Source organism: Zonotrichia albicollis, chromosome 9, assembly GCF_047830755.1.
Source record: "Zonotrichia albicollis isolate bZonAlb1 chromosome 9, bZonAlb1.hap1, whole genome shotgun sequence".
NCBI lineage: Eukaryota > Metazoa > Chordata > Aves > Passeriformes > Passerellidae > Zonotrichia > Zonotrichia albicollis.
Genome location: NC_133827.1, coordinates 10337815 through 10354078, shown reverse-complemented (window position 1 = coordinate 10354078; position 16264 = coordinate 10337815). Strand labels below are relative to the sequence as shown.

Below are 16264 nucleotides of genomic sequence, written 5' to 3'. Positions count from 1 at the left end.
GGAAATGCAAGACATTTATTGCCCATTTTGCCACTGTGTTTTTACAATATGCACCCACCTCCAATAATTGATTTGGGGTGTTCTGGTGGCTCTTCTACATTAGGCAGAGAAAGAGAAAAATGGGCAGCCAGATGTCCAAAGTAGAAAGGAGCATATATGGATGCTTTAATTCTCACTGATCATGACAACGTATTTTCAAAGAACAAATTAAAATCAATTATGAGGTGGATCATTAAAAATTTTCCACATGCCTCTGCTGATGAAATTCATACCACTGAATTCTGGGATTCAATGGGAGTTAAACTTTTCAATTTTTCATCAAAACGGACCCCATTGCATCCCAAATGCTCCCCATCTTCCACACCACCCTGAGACACTCCAAACTCAGGACCTCCGCTCAAACCTGCCTTTCTCAGACCTTCCACGATGGTCCAAGATGGCAATGGCCACGCGGTCTTGGAGCATCATGCCCTGGAGACTGAAGATGGAAGGAGCCTGAATGTGGCTTGGGAGCCCGACCATCCTGCCTCCATCTTGGGTCCTCCACTTCCTGCTACCACAACCTTCTCTTCCGCCCTGAACGAACCTCCGGACTCCACCCCCACAACTGTGGGTCACACCCCCACGGTCAATCCACTGTCAGTACCTCCAGAACTCCACCCTTGAAGTCGGCCACCCTAAATCAAGGCCTTTCCTCCCAACCCCTGACAAAATGCAGTGCCCTTTGCCTCACTGTCTGGCAACAATATAACCCACATGGTCAAGTATATTAAGGCCAGCTGTCACACTATTTCTAATCCAAATGTTTCTGTTCCAAGTTATTCTTCCTCCCCAGAAGAGAGTTTCAATTCCCCAGAGCCACCTTGCCCCTCAACCACAGAAGATCCCTAGGAAAGGATTTGGAAAGAAACACTTAAGGAAGGAGACTGGCAAATAGTCTCAAAACTCCTCGTTGCCCCCGCATGTTATGAAAGAAGGGGGCAGAATCCCAGGTATCAGCCACCGGTTTGAGGGGAAATCAAGGATCTGTGCAGGGCAGCTAAAGACCATAGGATAGACTTACCTTGTTTTAATGGCCTAATGAGTGCCATGTTTACAGCATATGTCTCAACCTCCTATGATTTAAAATATATTATGACCATGTTGTTGTGACCTGCAGAATACACCCTCTGGGAAGGGGGATGGAAAGGGGATGGAAGTGTATACTAAATCAATTAATAGCAATGACTATGTTAATAATGAGGCAAGGGCAGAATTGACAATCAACCACCTAGCTGGAGAAGGACAAAACAGCCTACCAGATGATCAAGCAGCAAGTATCCCCAGAGAAGTATTGGGTGATATCAAAGAGATGGCTTTGAAAGCTTCAATCCAGGTATTGGATTGGTAGCACCCCCAATTTAGACTGCCTTGGGTGGCTGCAGCTAAAGCTTTAGGACAATTAGACCATCTTGGGTGTCTGTTAAGTAAGCAAACCAATGCTACCTCCCTCACATTGAGTAGCCTGCTCTCAGACATAGAGACCATCAGACATGCCACCTTGCAAAACAGCGCAAAAGTTTTTACTCTGAGCACATGGGCATGGCTGTGTATACTCTGAGGGCATTTGTTGCATGAACCTCTCCAGCCACAGGCGAGTCAATCCAAAAGAGCATTCAAGTATTGAAGGAAGGGCTCAAGAAGCTTCAAGTGGAAAACAACAACTGGTTTAATAAACTCTTCCAATCCAAGGGACTAAAAGGTTGGATGATGTCTAGCTAAAACAGGACATTTAACTCTCTTAGTGGTTGTTCTGGTATTGTTAATTTTCCCATGTGTTTTGGATGCTTTTTGAAAGTCTTCAAAAATTCTTCCAGTTCCATCTTTGCTGTAAAACAGAGAGGGGGAGGATACCCAACACAGGCTCCTTATGGACTGCTTGGAGGAGAGAACTGGAGGCCAGGAAAGCACAAAAACCTCTCAGATAGTCAGTGTGGGAAGGAAATACCTTAAAAGTACCTAAAAGTATTCTTAAATCCATAAAGTACATTAAAAACCTTGAGTATCTCAACGTGTTAATGAGCCCTACTGAGTGTCAGTACAAAGCTCTCTAAGGACTCATTAAAGCAGATAATTGAGGCCATGATTGCATAAACTTATCACAGAGTTTTTATCAAAAGGGAAACACCAAGTACTTTAAAATAACTGAAGTACCCTGAAGTATTAATGAGCCCCAATGAGCGTTGTTACTGATAAAGCCTCTCCAGGGACTAATTAAAGGAGATAATTGGAGGCCATGATTGCACAAACCTCTCAGAGACTCCAAGGCAAAAGCCAAACCCAAAGTTCTTTGGAAAACCTGCAGTCCCTGCAGAGAGCATTCAGGAGCCCCCAGGGCCATTGCTGAGCAAGGCTCCCCAGGGACTCCTTCCAGCAGATCCTTGAGGCCACTGGGATGTGGGCTAGGGGGGGATTCTGAGGGCAGGACAAGGGGCTGACAGTGCCCAGCCTGGCTGGGGCTGTGCCAGGAGGCCCCAGGGCCTCACGACAAGGTGTCTCCTCACAGCCCTTGGTGGCACAGACCCTGCTGCTGTGGCCCAGGGCACCAAGACTTGGCCTCTTTTTGTCCCCACCTGTCATCACTGCCTCCAGTTCTCTGCTCTGCCTGGGGCCTGGGGACACTTTCTCAGTTGTGTCCAGCAGTGGGACGCATTAAAAGTCCAAGAAAGTTTGGAGTTGGATTCTGCCTTGGAGTTCTGGAGAGGTTTCTTCAGCTCCCTCTGAGGGACTGATGTTCAGGGCCTGAGCACAAAGCCCCAGAGGCTCATTAACGTCCTTGTGCTGTGTCTGTGCTGCTGAGCTGGGCTGGGCTCCTGGCACAGAGGCAGCTCCTGGTAACCAAGAGCTTCAAAAGCACATTTCTCTTGATGAGCAGCTCTTCTGCCTGCCCAGCAGGGCTGAGGCACTGCCTGCAGCCACCCTGGGCACAGCACAGAGGCACAGAGAGCTTCAATCAGTCAGGGCTGGGAAGGTGCTGCAAAGTGCCTGGGGCACAATCACTGCCAGCCCTTGGCACAGGATCCTCTGGCTGCAGGACAATGCAGCTGCAGCTCCTGGAATGATCTCCAAAAACTGGAACATCCCAATGCCTACAGACCCTGTGAGTACAACTCTGGGTATTTCTGGTGCAGGGGAGGTGAAATGCTCATGAAGCTCTGACATGCAGAGGGGTTCTGATCAGTCATAGAATATTTCCAAGAAGGGTTTTTTGACAAAAATGCGGAAATGTCTTAAGACTTTGTATTCAGTTTCCCACTATTGAAGACTAACAGGAAGGGAGAGTTAAATATTAAAGATAGTATGTATTATAAGTTATGAATTTGGACAAGTACTTGAGACATCTGAACTGTTACTTTAAGTGATCCATGGGTTCCCTAATGTGCTTTCAGACACTCTGCCCATGGACAGCACCAGCATCACCTTTGCTCTTAACCATCAGGCTCAGTCTGAGCTGTCCTTTCTCCAAGCTAGAAACAGAACCTGCCCCCAGTCAGTGCCCTGCAAACAGCCAGGGTTCTGTCGGACCAAGGAGAGTGCACAGAGATTTGGGGTCTGTGAGTGCTGGCAGGGAGAGATCAGGCACGGGCAAACACCTGCAGGAGGAAAATCTCCAGGAAGCAGAGAGAAGATTGGGCAATGAGAGAAAACAAAACCCAGAAATGCTGTGGCAGGGAGAGTTTAGAGATGCCCACAGGATCCCCTCCAGTGCAGCCCCTCCCTCTGAACAAGCCCCCTCCCTCCTGTGCCCCAGCCAAGCCTCTGCCCTCAGGGCCGGGGCTCCAAGGCTTGCAGACCCTCCTGTGCAGGCAGAGCTGCAGCAGAGACGTGGGGCAGCTCTGCAGCCCTGGGCCCAGTTCCCTCTGCAGAGCACAGGGCTGGGAGCAGCTGCCCGGCCCTGGGGGCTCTGGCAGGGGGCACAGCTGGCTCAGGGTGACGTTGTCCCCAGTGCCTGGCTCTGGGCAATGCTGTCAGTGCAGCCAGGGAAGGAGCTGCATCTCCCTTAACCCAATGCCATCATAAGGACACTTGCAAGTCCCTCTGAGATTTCAGTCCAGGCTGGGAGCTTCAACCCATAATGCAAACCTGTCCTAGAGCATCTCAGAGTTTTAAGATTGATGGGGAAAGACAGAGGTGTTGTGACACTGAAAATGCTGCTGGGTTGGTGGAAAGAGCAACGTGAGTCCTTTGCTACAAAAATGGAGCTGGGCTGTGGTGGATCTATGTGCTCTCTGCAGTGCCTGGGGTTTTAAGAGAAACGTGGGAGTGTGAACATCCTCCACTCGAGAAAAGCGAAAGCCTAGAGAAACTGCAAACAGTATGAAGTGACAGATCATATGCCCCCAGTTTCCACTCATTTTCTTGCCTCAGGGAAATCACTCTGTTCTACCAGAGGGCAGCAGAAATGCTGAGGGTTTCTGATATCCAAGAATACCAGGAAGTACATGGAAAGAGCTTGAAAAGAAAACATCAGAACTCTTAAACACAAGAGCATGTCCATGTGTGTTATAAAGGAGGGTGTGTGGAAAATGGCATTGATTTTGGTTACAGGTATCTCCTCTAACCCTTCACTGTCATTTATCCATGAACAGGTCCCCAATGTGCAGCCCCAGCAAATGTCCAACAGCAGCTCCATCAGGCACTTCCTCCTGCTGGCACTGGCAGACACACGGCAGCTGCAGCTCCTGCACTTCTGCCTCTTGCTGGGCATCTCCCTGGCTGCCCTCCTGGGCAACGGCCTCATCATCAGCGCCGTAGCCTGCAGCCACCACCTGCACACGCCCATGTTCTTCTTCCTGCTCAACCTGGCCCTCAGCGACCTGGGCTGCATCTGCACCACTGTCCCCAAAGCCATGCACAATTCCCTCTGGGACACCAGGACCATCTCCTACACTGGATGTGCTGCTCAGCTATTTCTGCTCATCTTCTTCCTTGGATCAGAGCTTTCCCTCCTGACCATCATGTGCTACGACCGCTACGTGTCCATCTGCAAACCCCTGCACTATGGGACCCTCCTGGGCAGCAGAGCTTGTGCCCACATGGCAGCAGCTGCCTGGGCCAGTGCCTTTCTCAATGCTCTCATGCACACAGCCAATACATTTTCTCTGCCCCTGTGCCATGGCAATGCCCTGGGCCAGTTCTTCTGTGAACTCCCTCAGATCCTCAAGCTCTCCTGCTCACACTCCAAACTCAGGGTACTGGGGCACATGACGGTCAGTTCCCTTTTAGCATTAGCCTGTTTTGTGTTCATTGTTTTCTCTTATGTACAGATCTTCAGGGCTGTACTCAGGATCCCCTCTGAGCATGGACGGCACAAAGCCTTTTCCACCTGCCTCCCTCACCTGGGTGTTGTCTCCCTGTTTCTCAGCACTGGCACATTTTCTCACCTTAAGCCCTCCTCCATGTCCTCCCCATCCCTGGATCTGGCCCTGTCAGTTCTGTACTCAGTGATACCTCCAGCCCTGAACCCCCTCATCTACAGCCTGAGGAACCAGAAGCTCAAGGCTGCAGTGAGGACACTCATGACTGGATGGCTTCAGGAATATTAAACTGAGGGCCAATTTCGGCAAATTACTTGTAATAAAATTAATATTGAAAACTTCTTGTTGGTTTGCTTAGTTTTTTTCCTTTGTTTTATTTTTTTAACCTTGTCCACATAGAAATGTCAATGTTTATGCCATTTTTCACTTTGTTTTACTCCACCTTCCCTGTGACTGTGTCAATTAGTGGCTGCACTCTTGGTGACTTTAAAGGAACCAAATGATGTCCCAGCAAAGTTTTCTGCAGAGATGCCCTTTTGTTGCCTTCTCTGGAGCTGCAGCAGCAATGTCTGTGTGCAGAGCTGGAGCAGATCAGTGCTGGCCCAGCAGCTGTGCCCAGCAGCAGCAGCAGCACTTGGTGTTGCCAGTGCTGCTGCCGTGGCCCTGCCCCGCTACCCTGGTGGGGCTGGTGTTGCTGCAGGGCCTGAGTGCTCTTGGGGCCGGGCACAGCCCTGGGGGTGGCAGTGCCGGGGCTGCAGCAGGGACAGGCCATGGGCACTGCTGGGGCAGCGCTGACGCCTCAGGCCAGGGCCTGGGGGCTCCAGGCTCCTTGCCCAGGCTCTCTCAAGAACACACCCAGGCCAATGCTCAGCACAGAAAAGCCCCGTGAGCAGCCCCAGGCCGGCCGTGGGCAGGCTGGGGGCAAACAGCAGGGCTGGGGCTCTGCAAGGGCCCTGGGGCAGACGGGAAGGAGCAGCAGAGCAGGGGCTGATCCTTCCCCAGTGCGCTGCACAGCTCAGGGCAGTGTCCCAGAGCATCCTCATGGAGCTGCCAACAGCATCCCCCCTCTGCAGCCCTGGCCTCTCCCCCAGCTCACACAGGTGCCCCATCCTTGCAGCACTGGCTCAGGAGCCCATGTTTGCATTGCACACAGCAGGAGGAGCACCCCCATGCTGTTGGTGTGGGGACCTGAACCTCAGGGAGCACAAATGCCATCAGCCCCAGGGACCAGCAAGGGCTGGGGGACACCAGGGAAACCACTCAGCTTTGTTCTGGCCTCTGCAGTCAGCCAGAAAGTTTGTTCCCATCAGCTGGGAGTTTCCTGTGCTACTGCAGACGCTGTTGCTCAGAGCCAGGGCTGCCTGGCAGCCACCCCCAAACTGCCCTGGGCATTTCCTTGCCTTCACCTTTGCTTTCTTCCTTCTTTCCTGATACAGATTTCTTCCTATTGCCCATCCCTGTTCCCTCCTCTGCAAACAGCCCATCTCTGTTTGCCCTTTTCTTCTCTGGCCCCACTCCCCATTGCAGTTTCTGACCTGGCACCATAGGAACGTCCCTTGGGCAGCAGGATCATCCTACAAGTGCTACAGGAATTGTCTCCAGGCTCCTGCAGTGCCTGGTGCTGCTCCCTTGCCAGAGGCACCCCAGGCCAGGGGGGCACATCTGGGCTGCTGTGTCTGGCTCTGGGGCTCCCTGTTCTGGGCAGTGAGGAGGAGCTGCAGAGGCTCTGCAGGACTGACAGGATGGGCTTTGGGGCTGGCAGGAGAAGCCGAGGGACCTGGGCTGCTGGAGCTTCTGAAGAGGAGGCCCAGGGCTCATTGTGCAACTGCTCCAAAGGTGGATTCAGAGAATCCCAGAATCAGCCAGGTTGGAAAAGACCTTGGAGATCATAAAGTCCAACCTGTGCCCTGACACTGCCTTTTCTCTCCTGAGCCTCCTCTTCTCAGGATAAACAACCCCAGCTCCCTCAGCCTCTCCTCACAGCTCTTGTGTTCCAGACCCCTCTCCAGCCTTGTTGTCCTTCTCTGGACACACTCCAGCCCCTCCATGTCCTTCCTAAATCGTGGGGCCCAGAACTCGACACTGCACTCGAGGTGCTGCTCAACCATTGCCCAGCACAGAGGAAGAAGAATCACTGCCCTCGTCCTGCTGGCCACACCATTCCTGATCCATAGGAGTGCCAGGGGTTGGAGGGAAACAGTGGGCAGGGGCGACAAAAGGATATTGTTTGTCAGCCTGTTGGAGAGCCTTGGTTTTCATATCTATTCAGACTGAATTTGAAGGTGCTGGGCATCAATATCAATTGGACTTTGCTGATATCAATTTATAAACGGGAAAAGAAAGCAGGACAAAACAGTTCTGTCTGTATTGAGTTTGTGAGGGTCCCCAGGATGAGGTGGGAGATTAGAATCTGACTTCTTGTTCTCAGAAGGCTGATATTATGTTATGTTATGTTATGTTATGTTATGTTAGTCATGTCATGTCATGTCGCGTCATATTATATAACATTACATTACCAAATGCTATACTAAAACCATACTAAAGGATAAGATAGGATACAGACAGAAGGCTTAACAAGAATGATAATGAAAAACTCATGACTGACCCCTCAGAGGCCACCACACCTGACGGTGATTGGTCATTAAGTAAAAACAATTCACAGGAAACTAATCAAACATGCACCTGTTGGTTAACAACCTCCAGACCACATTCCAAAGCAGCAAACACAGCAGAAGCAATCTGATAATTATTGTTTTCATTCTTTACTGAGGCTTCTTAGCTTCCCAGGAGAAGAAATCCTGGCAAAAATATTTTTCAGAAAATATGACAGTGGAATGTCTGCATTGTTTTCAAAATAGTATATTAAATTTGAATACAATTGAATAATTTCTAAATAACCACAGAAGAATTGAACATTTAAAATATTCCCCGGGCCTTTTCTTGTTCGGCTGTTTTGAACAGATGTTTATCAGCCTTGGTAACTGGATTCTTGAACTGAAGAGCTCAAGAAAGAAGAGGTCTCTGGAGGAGTAAAATTTGTTAGCAACCTCCAAGTGGCTGAGGATCCATCCCCATCAGAGCAGCAATGAACAGAAATGGGCACAGCTTTGTGGCTGCCCCGGCTTTGGCATGAGCCCTGGGCCTGGAGCAGGAGCAGCTCTTGAAGGCCCCAAGGCTAGGGCTCTTGTGCTGCTCTGAGCAGATGGGATGGCAGCAGGGGCTGCAGAGCTCTCAGCACCTCAGCCCGAGGGGAGCAGAGCAGCCAGGGAGCCTCCTTTGGCCTTGGCCAAGCACCTTCCCCCATGGCTGGGGCTGAGTCCTGTGGCAGCTGCAGCTGCTACTGTGCCCTTGCCAGGGGCTGAGGCCATGGGGCAGTGGCCAGAGCAGCCTGGCCTGAGCAGAGCTGTGGGGCCAGAGCTGGCTGGGCTGGGCTGGGGAGAGGCCCTTGGTGCTGCCCAGAGCTCAGGGCAGCTGGCAGAGCTTGCAGGGAGCTGGGCTGTGCTCAGAGAGCCTGGCCCAGAAACCATCAGTGTCCATCTCAGCCTGGCTGAGCGTGCATGGGCAGGACTCAGGCCAGGCCTTGTGGGGCAGGGCCAGCACCTGTGCAAGGCATTGCCAACAGGCAAGTGGCCCAGAGAGGAGGCTGCTCTGTTCCCTTGGTGGCATGGACGGAGCAGGGAGGGGGCACAGGACATTTGTCAGTGCCAGCCTCTGTGCCCAGCCGTGGCTGCTGAGCCCAGCTTTGGCCTGGGCTGAGTTTGGCTGTGGCCCAGCTCCATCCTCCTGCAGGCCTCAGGGCCTGTTCCCAGCCATGGCCAGCCCTGGCCTCCTCTCTGCTGGCCCAGAGGCCGGCAGAGCCCGGGGCAGGGCTGTCTGTGCAGCCCCACAGGTGCCAGGGGCTCTGCAGGAGTTCGCAGAGGCTGCCCAGCAGGGAGGCCATGGGGCACAGAGCCCCAAGGCTGCTGTGGGCACCACGGCACAGGGGCCGTTCCCAGCCACAATGCTCCTGGCCTGGGCTGGGCCTGCACAGGGGCTGGGCCACCATGGCTGGGCCAGCAAAGAGCCACAAAGGGGCCACGCAGCCGCTGCCGGGGCTGACAGCAAGGCCAGGCACACACAAGCAATTGCTGAGCATGGCCTGCACTGGCCTGGCCTGACTGTGCCAAAGGCAGAGCTCAGCTGCCCTTGGGGGCTGCAGGAACAGTCCAGAGCCTAAAGAGCCTCCACGGCTGTGCTGGAGACCAAGGCTGCAGGAGGGAAATGCAGGGCTGCTGTGGGATGGGGAGGGCATTGAATCCAGCACACACCTCAGCTCTCTGATGATCCCAGAACCATGCTGAGCCCTGTTTCAGACTGGAGCAGAGCAGATGTTGATGGGACAGGAGCCCTGCAGGGCTGTCAGGGACCTGCAGCCTGCAAGGTGCTCTGCTCTTCCTCAGGTGCTCTCGGAGAGATCCAATCCCTGCTGGGCACCTCAGGACACAAGTGGCACTGCCTGTCCATGGGTATACAACTGATGTCTGCCTGGAAAGGAGCAGAGGTTTTAATACTGGTTAGTTTCCTAATATACAAGTGGATCTTTGTTACCTGGGTCATTTGAGTATTTTTAAGCCATGGCAATTTTTTCCCACAAGGAACAGGAACTTCCTGGAAGTGTAATGATGACAGAAGAACAAATACTGATCTTCCTGTGGACTTGTGTCACCAATATCCGGTGTATTGCTTCCTCTCAATCTTCCTTCATGTATTTCCAGCTCTCCTGGTTATGTGGCCATGTCTAAGGATGCCCCTTCACTAGAGCAGCTGGATCAATGTCCACCTTGCTGTTTTTTGATTTCCTCCTCCAGATGCTCTCTGGTCTTTCAAGTCCTTGTCAAATGACTGGTTTCATGCTTTGAGGTGCAGAGAGTTGCCCCATATTTCTGAAGTTCAATAAATATCATGTTAGTCAACATCTTAATTGTGTTTATATCAATCACCTAATTTTTCCTATGTCTTTGCCTAAAACTGTTATGTACAGAAATCCCTTGGGGATGGGGGACATTTCAGATGCTGCTGGTACATCACAGAGAGCTGAGGAAAGAGCTCTGAAGGATATTAAACTGTTCAAGTGTTCGACTGTAGCATTGTGTGTGTTTTATATGGGTTTATTATAAAGTTGGTTCTTTTTTATAAGTTAAGAATTTGGTTTGACCCTCTGTTCCCTGCATGTTCTCCCTCCTAATGGTTTGTTCCTCCCACCTGTTGCCTGTCAATCATTGTAACCGTCCCCTCTCATGTCAAGAATCTTCTATGTCAATCATCCCTCACCTAGAATATGATTTTTCCCTTGAGCCTTTTCTCTCCCCTGGGCCTTTCCTATTGGTTCAGTTGTGTCCCTCGCTGCTCCCCTGGGTTTTGCTCATTGGTCCCTCGTGTCTCTTCTGTTGCCCCCTTCCCCTTTTTAAGTGCCTCCCTAACAGCTTTTACCTGACACCGTCACTGGCCCTGACTGGGCTAAAAAAGTGCCTTGGCATTCACACACGTGTCCACTCCTTCATTCCATCACCTCAGTTCTTCGCAGTCCTGCTCTCGCCTGCATCACCACACTGCAGATGGAGCCTCTACTCAGGGGTTCTTGCCGAGAACCTGGGAGTGGCGGGATTTGTAGTCTCCACTGGTCACTCCAGGAGGGGCTAGCCAGCCGGTCAGCTCCATTGGCTGTGGAAGTGAGACTGCGTTCAACGTGTGTTTGTTGGCAAGAAACTTTCCTGTGCCTCTGAGTGTCACCACTCCCTGAGCCCAAAGGACACAAACCTGATGAGTTGTGGTTCCCACTGCAGGGGCTGCACTTGCACCTTGGCTCTGCACAGGAGAGCTCTTCTTCCCCTTTCTCTCTTTTCCTCCCTCTGGACATGGAGGGAGCTCCTGACTTCAGCCTGTGACTCATGTGTGCAAAGAGCAAATCTGGGCAGAATTGGGGCAGGGAGGGTTTGGGGGGACCTTGGGATCTGTGCTGGGTTCAGAAGGTTTTCCATTGCTCTGAGACTGTCTGCTGTGGAAAGTGGATTCAATATCCCACAGAGTAATGACTTTTGCATTGATGGAACTGTGCCTTCCCTTGGCTTTGTTGACTAACAATAAATGAACATCCCTCTGTGCCTCGGGCAGCTCCTTCTCCAAGGAAAGCAGGTGGGAGTTGGAGCCAAGGAGCTGAAAGCTGCAGGTGCAGCCTGGGCTGGAGGGAGCTCAGATTTGCACAAGGCTGCTCTGAGTGCCAGGGCTTGGATGGGGAAATGGTGGGGTGGGGGTAGGGACAGAGTCTGACTGATTGTCAGCCATGAAGGGTCTTGATTTCCGTATCTATTCAAACTGCATGAGGAGGTACTTGGATTCTGTGTCAACTGGAGATTGCTATTAACAAGGGGAAAAAAAAAAAACGTAAACAGGACCTAAAAAATGTTTTCTCAGTGTCTTTTTAAATAGAACATATTCAGTTGAATGCACTTTTGAAATCTCTGTCAGTAACTACCAAGGATTAGGAAACTGAAATCAAATGATTCCCAGAGGCTTTGGTTGTTAAGGTGTTCTGAATGCTAATGAGCCATGGGACACTGAATTCCTGCACTCAAGAGCTGAAGGCTGAACAAGCCTCTGGAGCAGGAAAATTCAGCAGCAGCCTCCAAGGTGCTGAGGATGTCAGCAGCCCCCACTGAGGCCATCCCTGCCCAGAGACCGTGGGGGAATGGGCAGACAAGGAGAGCGTCCCTGGGGCTGGGGCAGCACAACTCAGAGGCACCAGCGGCTCCAGCTGGGCAATGGAGTGTGGAATGTGGCTGGGAAAGCCCTGCCTGGGCTGGGCTAAGCAGGGCAGACAAGCCCTGACCCCTAAACGCCAAACAACTCTCTCAAGGAGACATTTAAAAATAATTACAATTGCTTGTGTACTGTGAGTTGGACTCCCTAGAGATACACAAACTGGAGATTCTCAGGAACTCAAAACAACAAAACAGCCTTTATTGGCAACTTTGGAAAATCAGATTAACTTTGGCAAAATGTTTTTTATGACACTGTAGTGGTTTTGGTTTGTTAATTCAAGATTTTTCTAATCTTGACATTTCTTAATTGATGTACTGATGAGTACGTTGTGTTTTAATGCTGGTTAATTATTTATGCATTTATCTTGTTGTGAGATAGGATTACAAGAAAGGTACAGTAGGCTTAAAATTTTAAAAGGGTATAAATAAAAATTTATTAAAAGTAAAATTAAATAAAAGGTAGTAAGAATTAAAATAATTTTTTTCGAGTACTTTACATCTTTTTCATTTTACTGAAAATGTAAAGAAACTAAACTAAACATTTCTAGTCAGTTCACTATTTCTAGAATCAACTTTTTTTAGTTTACTGTGGGGAGAAGTTTTTCTTGTTAAGGTTATGGAGATTTTTTTACAAGAGGTAAAAATAGGTTGTTTTTTGTTCTTAGTTTTGTCATGGATAACAGTTGTCTGGGAATCTTTGTTATTGTGATGTTTTTTTATTGCTACAGGCTTTTTTACAGTTTGTTGATGGGTCATGTCAACTTAAGGGGTATTGTTTTAAAGATGAGCTGTTTAAAAGTAAAAGATTTTATTCTTTTCTCTTAAAATTATTTTTATCTCTGACAATAGAGATCTTCTCTTGGGGATACTGGATTACAGTTTTTTCCCCCTGTTTAAACTTTTTGTAAAATTACAGTTATTTTAACATTTATTTATTTAATATGCAGGTTTTTCTTTGATTAATTTGAAATATTTTGATTAATTTGAATTTTTTTATAGTTTTATGTGTTATAAAGAAAAAGTGTTTTTTCTATATAGTTTATAAGAAGATTTTAGTTTTAAGATTAAGGTATTTTTTCTTCTTTATTGGGGGAGGGATTTAACTTTTTACTGAATTTTATGGTTTTATGGGTTTTTTATATATATATCTATTTTTTTTTTTTTAGTTGAGGGAGGATTGAAGTATTGAAAGTATTTACACCTGACCCGCTGATAACTTGTGGGGGAAGTTGTGGTTGAGTTGTATTAGGATTGCTTTTATGACTGCTTTGGGGCTTTTTATTGTGTTTAATATTAGTTGTAGGGTTATTTTGTATGGGTTGAAGGTTGTAGGAGTTTTTAGTTTTAATTGCGTGGGGGGAGGGGACTTGATGGTAAGATTTTAATTGCTGTGGCCAGCTTTGTTCTGGTTGGGGTTTTGTAGCCTCTTTTGTTTTCCTGTTTGGGAGTTGTTGAGGTTTGGTTTGGTTAGAATGGGGGCTGATGGGGGAGGTGGCCTGTGGATGGGGGAAGGGGCTCGGCCCATGGCAGGGTTGCTTGGTTTGGTTTGGTTTGGTTTGGTTTGGTTTGGTTTGGTTTGGTTTGGTTAGGTTGAGATGGGAGCCAGGGCTGGGGCCCACTGCTTCTTTGCTGACTGGAAAAGAAAGAGGAGGTTCCTGGGTTTCTTTGTCTTTAACATATGTGTATCACAGAGGCGTGTTCAGTATCTTAGCAGTTTAACAGATTGTCAGTTACACAAAAAGTTTTGTATTACTTTTTAAAATTCTTCTCATGTCAAACTGACAGATATTCAATCAACAGAAAACACTTCTCAAAGCATTGACTTGGCCCATTCAACTTCACAAACCCTAAACCTGTTCAATTTAATATTAATCAAAATTTACAGGAGCACAGAAACAGAAGACACAGAAAGAGAGAAAGACAAAAAAGCCAGCCCTGCCTTTTCTGTGTTCTTTTGTTTATATGGCACCCCATAGTGTCACAATGGTGCCTTGGACCCATGGGGCCCCGCAGTGTCATAATGGTGCTTTGATTCCATGGGGTCCAGCAGTGTCACAAGAGACCCTGCTTTCAATTGGGTTCCACAGTGTTGCAATGGCCCCAAGGTTCCAGAAGGCCCTGCAGTGTCACAATGGTCCCAATGATTCCATGAGCCCTTGCAGTGCCCCAGTGAGCTCTGTGGTTCCACAAGCCACACAATGTCATGTGACTCCTCTATTCCATGAGTCCTGCAATGTCACAATGGACCCTTGGACCCTGGGGGTTTGCAGTGTGACAATGGTCTCCTTTGGCTCCACAGTGTCAAAATCGACCCTTGATGAGAGGAGGCCCCACAATGTCACCATGACCCCTATGCAGCTCTCAGTGTCACAAAGGCCTCTCGGTATCATAGGGTCCCAGAGTATTCAGAATGGTCCTCTTGGTTCTGTGGGGACCCCCAGGGTCACAATGGTCTCAGTGGTTCCATGAGGTCATGAAGTCTCCTAATGGTCTCTCCATGGTTCCATGAGGCCCTGCAATGTCACAATGAACCTTTGGCTCCATGGGGTCTCATAGTGTCACACTGGCCCCTTGGTTCCATGACACCCCAAAGAGTCATAATGGTTGCATAAGGCACTGCAGTGTCACAATGGACCTTGGTTTGACGGGGCCTCTCAGTGCCACAATGATCCCTGCATTCCAGGGAGCCACACAGCGTCAGTGAGGTCCCCTTGGATCCATGAGGCTCTGCAATGTCACAGTGCTCTCCATGATTCCATGAGGCCCCAGAGTGTCACAATGGTCCCTTGGTCTCACAGGACCCCACTGCGTCACAATGGTCCCTTGGTGTCACAGGACCCCACAGTGTGACAATGGTCCCTTGGTTCCATGGCCCTGTGCTGCTGCATTCCCCCTCCCCTTCTCAGGCCGCCCTGCCAGCTGAGAAATGCTCCTTGGGGCTCGGCCTTGGCCAACAGCCCCTGGGCTCAGCTCCTCTGCAGCTCATCACAAACACTGTCTGCTCCAGGCACTGCTGCTGCCCAACCAGCTCCTGGTTCCTTTAGCAGCATCCCTGGGAACTGTTTTTGTTCCCTTCATAGCACAACATCCCTGTTCTCACACTGCCAAAGAAAGCTGTTGGTGCCAAGTGCGGCCAGGATGAGCCATTGCTGGGACTGAAGCCCCTCTCTTGGGGCCCTGCACACAGCACTCCAAAAGGAGCCCTTGGAGCTCTCCTGGGCCAGCGACTCCCTCTGAGTGGGGCCTCTCCCAGCCGGGAACTCTCCCGTTTGCTGCACTCGGGGATACTGAACAACCACAGAGCCTGGGCTGATCCCCCCACTCCTCCAGGCTCAACCCTTTGCCCTTTGCTGGGGAGATGCCAAAGCATCCACAGTGAGCATTTCCTGACCTCAGGGGAATTGCTCACAGGTGCCTTGCACTGACTGTTTGTGTCTGTGTGCGCACAGGATTGCTTGTGCGGGGGAAATGTGTCAGAAATGCTGCTCTCTGAAGGGTTTGAGTGCCTTGGATAGCTGAGTCTGTCAGACCTGTAACTAAGGTTACATCATGACAAATAAGTTCAGTTAAATGGTATTAAGAGGTTTTTTTTTTGCAAAGTTTACTATGTTATAAGATAAGTTGAATATTGTTTAATGCTATTCCACTATTAAATCCTTAAGTCATTGGTTGTAAGTGAGGTTAAATACTGTTAAGCTCTGTTCTTTTCCTAAATTGTGAAGTTGAATGTATTAGTTAAGGTTAATGTATCAGTGAAGTCCTGTAAAGTTTGACCTCTATCAAGCTTTTATTTCTTTATTCATTTTATCCTTGCCCTCTCTGTCCTTGAGTCTCACACACACTGGGACTGTTCTCAGCTCATTTCTGGATTGTTTGCCTGGATTCTGTTTGGTTTTGTTGCTGCTTTGTTTCTTTGGTTGTCGAAGGAAGGGAGACCAGGACACCAGATGGTCATAAACAGGTCCCGTTTATTGAAGAAAGCATCAAACACTTATACAGCAAATAATAAACTTATGAATATTCTGTAAGCCAAGCGATCTATTGGTTAAACTGTACCATCAACTCTTCCTCATTCCTTTGGGCCTGCGTTCTCTACTTCTCACGTCTCGCTGTCCACTTCATTATGATACTCAGCTAGGCCCAAGGACACGCTACCTTGCAGGTGCAGGA

The 16264-nt window shown here is 49.4% G+C and overlaps 2 protein-coding genes across 2 annotated transcripts in view; both read right to left on the bottom strand.

Annotated features, from left to right (window-relative positions):
* LOC141730023 (serine/threonine-protein kinase pim-1-like) overlaps nucleotides 1-16264 on the bottom strand; it is a 354289-nt gene that overhangs the window by 103974 nt on the left and 234051 nt on the right. The gene's annotated exons all lie outside the window — the stretch shown is intronic.
* LOC141730024 (uncharacterized) overlaps nucleotides 1-16264 on the bottom strand; it is a 110749-nt gene that overhangs the window by 86482 nt on the left and 8003 nt on the right. The gene's annotated exons all lie outside the window — the stretch shown is intronic.